This window comes from Patagioenas fasciata, chromosome 12 (genome assembly GCF_037038585.1).
Source record: "Patagioenas fasciata isolate bPatFas1 chromosome 12, bPatFas1.hap1, whole genome shotgun sequence".
NCBI classification, from domain to species: domain Eukaryota; kingdom Metazoa; phylum Chordata; class Aves; order Columbiformes; family Columbidae; genus Patagioenas; species Patagioenas fasciata.
Window position 1 is genome coordinate 25,679,011 of NC_092531.1, and position 7,970 is coordinate 25,686,980.

The window sequence follows — 7,970 nt, forward strand, 5'->3', positions numbered from 1 at the left end:
CAGCCCGGCGGGCACGGCAGGGCAGCTCGGCCGCGGGGGACCCGCCACGCTCGGCCGCCTCGCCGGCAGCGGGGAGCAGGGTAGCGACTGCCGGCGCCGCAGCGCCGCGCTCATCCGGCCCCGGGACGGGCCCAACCGCCCCGCCCCGCGCCCGCCTCACGTGCCCCACGGCGGCCAATCCCCTGCCCGCACTTCCTGCCTGGCGCCCGCCCGCCGAGCAACTCGGTTGTCGTGGCAACAGACCGCGGGCCCGGCTGGGCCTGCTGGCGGCGGCGGGCCGGCCCGGGGCAGCGCCCCGCGGCACGAAACACCGCCCCGCCGCCGCTCGTCGGCTTACCCGAACGGCATCCTCCCCTCCTGCCTTCCCCCCGCAAGTACGGGGGTCCCGCTCCGTGGAGGAGCGCGGCCCCTCACTCACCCGGCTCCTGCGGGGGCTGCCGCAGCCCGCAGCCCGCTCCCGCGGAGGGCCTTCCCGCACCGCCGTCAGCCGCTCGCCGGCTGTCCCGCGCCGCCCGGGGCGGCCGCACGGATGCTCTCCCGCCGGACCCCCGTATTTCCACACGAGCGAGTGCCCATCGCCGCCGGGCGCTATGTACTGATATATATATATATAGGCGCCCGCCGCGTGGTGACTCAAAGTGCGAACTGCCGGAGCCGCGGGCGGTGGTGCCCCCGCCCGCTCAGGCCTCCCCGCCAGAGGAGCTGCGAAAGAGGCGACAAGGCCTCGTTTGTGTCCCCTCACGGCCCATTGACTGCCCTGCCTGGCAGCGCCGGGCCTGCCGCTCGCATCTCACTGACAACCCGTGCGGACGAACAGTGGAGTCAGCTGGGCTGTGGTTACACAACCAACTTAATCCGGCAGAAATTCAAGTTTCCCCGAAAGGGCCGGGCCTGCACCATCCCTCGTTTCGAGGCCGGTGTGGCTCCTGGCAGAGCAGGCCGGTCAATGCCAGCCTCCCCGCCCCAGCGCTGCTCCGGCCAGCGCGGACACGGGGCTGACGGCACGGCGGAGAGCGGGAGGCGGCTGCTGCGGCGGCTGGGCTCCCACTGCCCCCCGGCGCTCACAGCCATGCCAAGTGCCCGTGGCACCGTGGCCTGGTGACAGCAGAGGGAATGGGTCTCCCCACTTCCAGTGGAGCACCAGAGCCCACCTGAAGACCGTGCCATGGCCAGGGGAGGCCCCACGAACAGCTCTGTTCTGAGCTGGGATCAGGAAAGACAGACGGGATGATACAGGGCCCTCTTGCTTTGCTGTGGTCCTGTAGTTGGGATATACACAGTCATTACACTGGCAATTCCCTGCCACTGTGATTGCTGTTTACTAACAGTTCCATCTTACAGTCTGAGCTCTATGGGGGCACTCACTCCCGATGACAAGGCGATTTATAAATGTGAACATCTTCTGCCCTTTCTATAGAGAAACAATGCTCATGGGTCAGTCAACTCCCCCCGCTTTCTGGCGTGCCAGGATCCCAGCAGATGCATATACAGGTAGACAAGCAACCACGGAAGATATTGCAAAGAACATAAAATTCCAGAACAGCTCAATTCTATGCTGTTTGGCTCATATGAGCTGAGTCTGTTTCCCCCTCATTTATCAGTTGTGTGTCATTACACTGGGAGGGCTCTTCACAGGATAAGCTGTCCAGTAAACACCTCTCATTTCAGCCATACCCTGAACTACACGGGCAAGTAGGAGGGTATCACATGCGGTGCTTTGATATTACATTCATGAGTACAGGAGCGTCACTTCTGTTGCTGTGTGACTGCTGTAGATGTATTCGGTAATTACAGATCTCAGAGCTCTCCACCGGATGCAATATAATTGCAAATGTGGCAATCCAGAATTATAAAAGGAGGAATTTGACTGAGCAATAAATGGGGTAGATGCATGTGCATGTGAAGATCAGCATGACTACACTGGGCATGATTCAGCCACCTGTCAGATCCTCCTACCACTGATAGTCATCCTAATGAGAAGTCACATCTTTTAGGCCACTAATTGTTGCTGTAAGACATTTTAAATTAGTTTGTAGCTTGTTCTAATATTGGTTTTACAGTCAAAAGTAAAATCTACCTTTCTACTGTTTAACTACAACTGTATCTATTTAACTATTATGCTTCACATAGTATTTCTAATAGTTTTTAAAGTCTTAATCTCACTTCAGCAATTTTTAAACAGCTCACCAGACACAAATGGGCCCAGCTTCCAAGCAAATGCTCTCACAAAGCACTTTCTCCATAGTGTTTTCTTAATTAATGAGCTAGATAGTAAGTGCACACTTTCCCATTACTTCATGGTTCTTCTCAGGATTTCAAGCTAATGGAAAATGCAGGTGCCAGCCCAAAAACCACTAATCATGTGGAAAAAAATTCTAGGGGATATGACAAGAGAAAGCCAGGCCTGGTGTGCAGAGTCCCGCTCTTTGTGACTGCACAGGAGATTTCGGGGTCAGCTTCCCCTCTTGAGACCATGGCTGCACCCAGGGAGCAACAGCTATGTCTAAGATACACATTTCACTTCTGGCTGTGCTTCAGACAAAGGAGGACGGTTTCCCTTTTGACCAGGCAGACGTATAGCACCTGGAAAAAAGCAAACCACAAAATTGAGAATGGATTGATCTAATTCAACGATATTTCATATTAAAAACAAGATAAGGATAGTAATCCCAAATAAATTTGTGCACTTATTTGGCTAAAAATGCCCCTGAACTCATAACTTTCCTCCCAGTCACCAACCAAACAATGAGCGCTGCATGAATACACAGAGAAAATATGGCATAAGGGGCTTCAACCACAGGAATTCGCTGACACACACTCAGACACCTTTTGAGAACAGTGACAGTTGCAATGCCAATGCATTTCTGATCTCAGAAGCTGAACATCAGGTTAAAACGCCTGAAAGGTGCATGGCTGCATTCAGCAGCACACGAAAGTGGGATTAGCTTAGGAATGCGAACAAAACCTTAAGTGCCCTCCCACGGCCAAGTCCAGACCAACATGGACTGCTGGGAGCACAAGCAGGGACAAAACCAGGTTTCTTACCAGTTTGTGTCTTATGGCTGGTTTGCCTTGGTGTTGAGACCCGTTGAGACCTCTCTGATGAGCACTACCCATGTGCACTTTGGCTGAAACTGGCAATTGGATTTAGAAAAAACATCCCTACTTGGGGTAGCATGACACAGCGCTGTAAAATAAACCTTGTTCATATAGAAGTTGTTTTGTTTGCTTGCTTTCAAGTAGATCAAGACAATGTATGGCTGTGTTTTCTTGCAGGACTTCAGCACTACGCTTTTGTCATGGTCCTGCAACCTGCAGAGTATATTTCAGGTTATATCCTCAAGTGTCTTTTCAGCTTTAATTATCAAAGAAGTGGTCTGATGCAGCAGATCAAGATTCCTGGAGGCAATTACTGTCTGTTAAGTGATGTGGCACAACTGCTGTTGACACAGCTGCCACCTCTGTGGTATAAAGCCACCACACTTGGGAGAATGTTACAGCCAAAGGATGGAGACAACAGAGATAGACTAAAAGATACCGTTTGCAATGAAACGTGCTAAAAAAAACTATGAAAAATCAGCTGCAATTTAATTGTCACCAGTAGTAACCACTTTGGAAAGAGCATTAAAATAGAAACAAGTTATGTGCTTGTAGGGATTTATTAGTCCACAAGAACAGAAGAGCCAGCTGTTACTGAAAGGGAGAGAATTATAAACCAATATAATTAAAACGTCAATATGTTCTAAAAGTTTGGGTTTGGAAGTCACGGCCATTTAGGGGTTGATTTTTGGTTAATCATCACATACAGATCAGTGGGTCTGGTTGAATGGAGGAGAATTCGTTGTAATTCTTTCTCAAGATACCTATAACCACAATAGCAAGGATAGCTTGAGAACATTGTCTCCTCTGTGTGCCTGCCTTTGTATCACTGCCTCCAATACTTCCGAGTATGCTTTAGCCTCATTCATCTTTATTTAACAGCTAGCTTTAAGTATTTTAGTAGCATCAAGGCAAAGAGATTAAAAAATACCCGCTCTGAAAGAGAATAATACTGTCTCAGCTGAAGCTGCGACTGGTGGTAATGGAAATGTAGAAGTATGAGGACAGGTAAGGCCGCTGTTTTGACACATACAGAGGGGTGGTTGGGCGGTGTAATCTAAGCAGATACCTACTGAAATCACAACAGTTAAGTTTTATTGCAACAGCTCAACTAATCAGGTGGTAATGCACTGACAAGTGAACGATCTACTTGTGAATAGATCATTAATTTCTGAAAGAGTGGGAAATCATCCTGTATTACAAAGAACTTTTCTGTGGCTGTAACGTTCATTCTAGATCGTAAAAAGGTTGTTCAGGGTGGGGTTTTTTCAGTATTTTTTGAAGGGGATGGTGCAAGTTCACTGATGAATGCTCACACCACACAATGTTTACCCAGGAGCAAGCTTGATGGAACCATTAATCAGAAATATATAGGTTTCTGTATTAAAATTGAAGCTTTAGTAGCGAAAGCAAGGCCTGACATTCCCTGAGCAGAAGCTGGATATACATGTTTGCCAAGAGGAACAGCAGGATGTCACCAACAGTGGCAGCACGAGACCTGTTTCCAATCTAGGTCATCTCTCACCACTCTCGGTTTACTTCTGAGCAGGTATATCCAGAAGCTATAGCCCAGTTACTCATCGCAGCGATCGGGCAACAATCCAAGCACCCCATTTATATTATTTCCGTGGAAAGTGAGTGCATAACACTTGGAAGGAGGTGTTTGGAGTTTCGCAGTGCTACTTTCCTATTGCTAATGCCTTGATCTATCTGGCAATAATTTCCAGCACAGTTCTGCACGAATAATTGCACCAAATTAATGAGTGGTGTAACTCCACCTGGTAGGCTTTCACCAAGTTCAACTTCTGAGGCCTCTGCCAGCCCGGTTACCCTGGGTGTCCTGCGGCAGCCGCAGGGCCATGGTTCACCGAGCTCTCCTCCTGCAGCGGGACCGGTGCTTGCAGCCTTTGCCCTCACCCGCCTCTGCTGCCGGCTCCGTAGCTGCAGCTTGTGCCACAGCCCCCTTGTGCCGAGTTTTCTACGTGGCTGTCTGCAGACTTTGCCATCTGCTGTGGTTTGACCCGGCAGGCAGCTGAACACCACACACATTCGCTTGCTCCAGCCGCCCCAGTGGGACGGGAGGGAGAGTCGGGAAAAAAAAGGGAAACCTGGTGGGTTAAGATAAAAACAGTTTAATAGGACAGAAAGGGAAACAACAATAGCCACAATTATAATAACAACAATTATAATAACAATAATAGAGTATATAAAGCAAGTGATGTGCAATGTAGTTGCTCGCTAGCCATGGATCGATGCTCAGCCTGTTCCCAAGCAGCAGTTCCCCTGGCCAGCTTCCCGCAGAATCTATACTGAGCATGGTATGGAATATCCCTTTGGATCAGCTGTCCTGGCCATGCCCCCTCCCAGCTTCTTGTGCACCTGGCACAGCCCAAGGAGCTGAAAAGTCCTCGAGTACTCAGCAACAACTAAAACATCAGTGCGTTATCAACACTATTCTCATTCTGAATACAGAGCACAGCACTGTCCCAGCTACCAGGGAGAAAATTAACTCTATCCCAGCCCAAACCAGGACACCGTACCATTCAGCCCCTGCCAGGCAGGGCTTTGGGCTTACGGGCTCCAGGCAGTGCCCGCCCGCTGCCGCGCTGGTCCCGTTCCAGAGGCGCGCGGTGCCCACAGGCGGAGCAGCGCCAGCGTCCCTCCCAAGGGCCGCCTGGTCGTACATCGCACCCCGCAAGGACGGCTGTTGCACCTCGGAGAAAACTGACACAGTGAACACGTTTGCTATACATCGAAGAATAACTACAGCCACACTTCTGCAGGTAATGAAGACAATTTTCCATAGGCACCATAAAAGAAAGGGATATTTCATTTATGCAGAGGAGTGATAACCTTGCTGGAGCGGCAAGCCCAGCCTATAATTCCACCTTGGCTAAATTAATACCACAACTCTTCCTAGACTTACAAGAGAGTAGGGCAGGAAAGTATCACATTGCTAAATACAGGGCAGTATTTAATGTAACCACATGCATGGTTTACAAGAGGAGTCACATATCATTTACTAAAGCAGTCAGTGAGTTGGGGCTTGTTAGGTAAACACTAGAGCTATTGCGAAACTGCCCTGGTCTCGTTCTAAATATTTTAGTTGCATAGTTATTAGCCAGAACCCTTCTAATACATTCAGGGCTATTTAGTGGCATAAGCTACAGGTTAACAGTGAAGACCAAATGAAACAGCACTGAGCAGAAAGGATTGCGCATAGTCAGTCAGGACTGATATCTTCATTATAGAAATGTGAAAATTACCCAGATGTGGGTTTCACTGGTTCCCACTTGTTTGTTGTTCTTTAGCTAAAATGTGCTCCCTGAAATTCCATTCATTAGCTGCTGTCCTCTAATGGTATAGTCCATAGGGAAGAACGCTACCGCTCACCTCGCTCGTTGTCGGGGCTGCTTCTATCAGCCGTGGACCCGGCTCCACTCTCTTCATATACCAAACCTTTCCTGGTAAAGACCAAGCCCATGTCTCTCACCTCAAGTGTGGTGTTTGGAAGCTTTACTGTACCTAAACCAACACAATTTCTGTTTTCAGGAGTCCAACATCCTCTGAAAGTGAGAGCACAAGAGCAACTGCAGCAAAAAAATAAGCGTTAAAAGTTAAAAGCTGAAAGGCTTGATTATACTTCGCTGTGTAAAAAACCCCACTAACCACGTCTGGCAAATGTCATCGATGGTCAAATCCTTGGCACATACACAAAGGTCAACTCCCTTCAAACAGAGGGAGCTGGGATTTCAAGTCGGGCTGTACTGGGTAGTGCTTGCTTTGCTGCTTTCACACTAGATCAATTATAATTCTAATCCCTATCAGATTTATTCTGATGTTGTGTAACGTTATTTGAAGGGGAAGGGAGGTTGACATTTGTTCTGGGATCTCAAACAAAAGCAGCAAGGTACAGGATGTAGTCTGACAAAATAAACAACACTGCAGTAAGTTATCAAATTCCTCACTTTTGGATGTCAATTAGAGCTTGAAAATGAAAGAGATCCCTGTACGTATCTATAGCAAAGTCAATCTTTACTTAATTAGGCTAGGTACTTCTTAAAAACGAGCGATACAGTTAGAACATTGTAGCTGTATCTGTGCTTATGTTGCTTTTGGCTCTTTCTGAACTTCTCGGTTAATTTATTTTCCCTTTAAGTTGTTTAACTGAGTTTCTTTCTTTGCACAAAACACAAGCAGCTCCACTGCCTGGAAAACAGCGCCTGATTGTTCTCCTGCTTACACCAGTGCAAACCAGCAGTGATCCCACCAGCCTATAGAATCATATCAAGGCAAAGCTGATGTCAGAGAGATAGCATCAAAGCCCTTGTTGCAAAGTTAATTGTTTTTGCTTAAAAAAAGAAGAGATGAGTACAGAACACATTTGTTCTCCTTCGCAACTGAAATGTCAAAGAAGTGCTGCAGTTTTGGCATCTGCTCTGTGTGGGATTTGCACACATGGATCACGTTTCAGAAACAGGGCCTGAGTCACAACTCGTCATGCTGAGAGTCCATTGCCTTGCTCTGATTTTAAGGGGGGGTTTTGTCCCTGTTTGCTGTTATTGAGATGACTTTTTCCACTGTCCAGAGCCAGCAGCAAACTGTCATCAGCTATCAGCAATACAGCTCCAGCAATACATGGCACGTTCAACGCCATTCCTCAGCTTCGCTTCACCAAGTCAGTTGTTCCGCATACTTCATTCTTTCAGATTTTTGCTTGGCAAGTGAAAGCAGCACCATACCAAGCCTTACAATCTCCCCCTCCCTGCTTCCTTAAGTAAATACATTGCTTGTGAAAAGGACCGCGTGTGGATCTGGGAGGAGGAGGCCGTGGCGGGGCTGCGGGCTGGCTCAGGGCACTGCTCCGACGC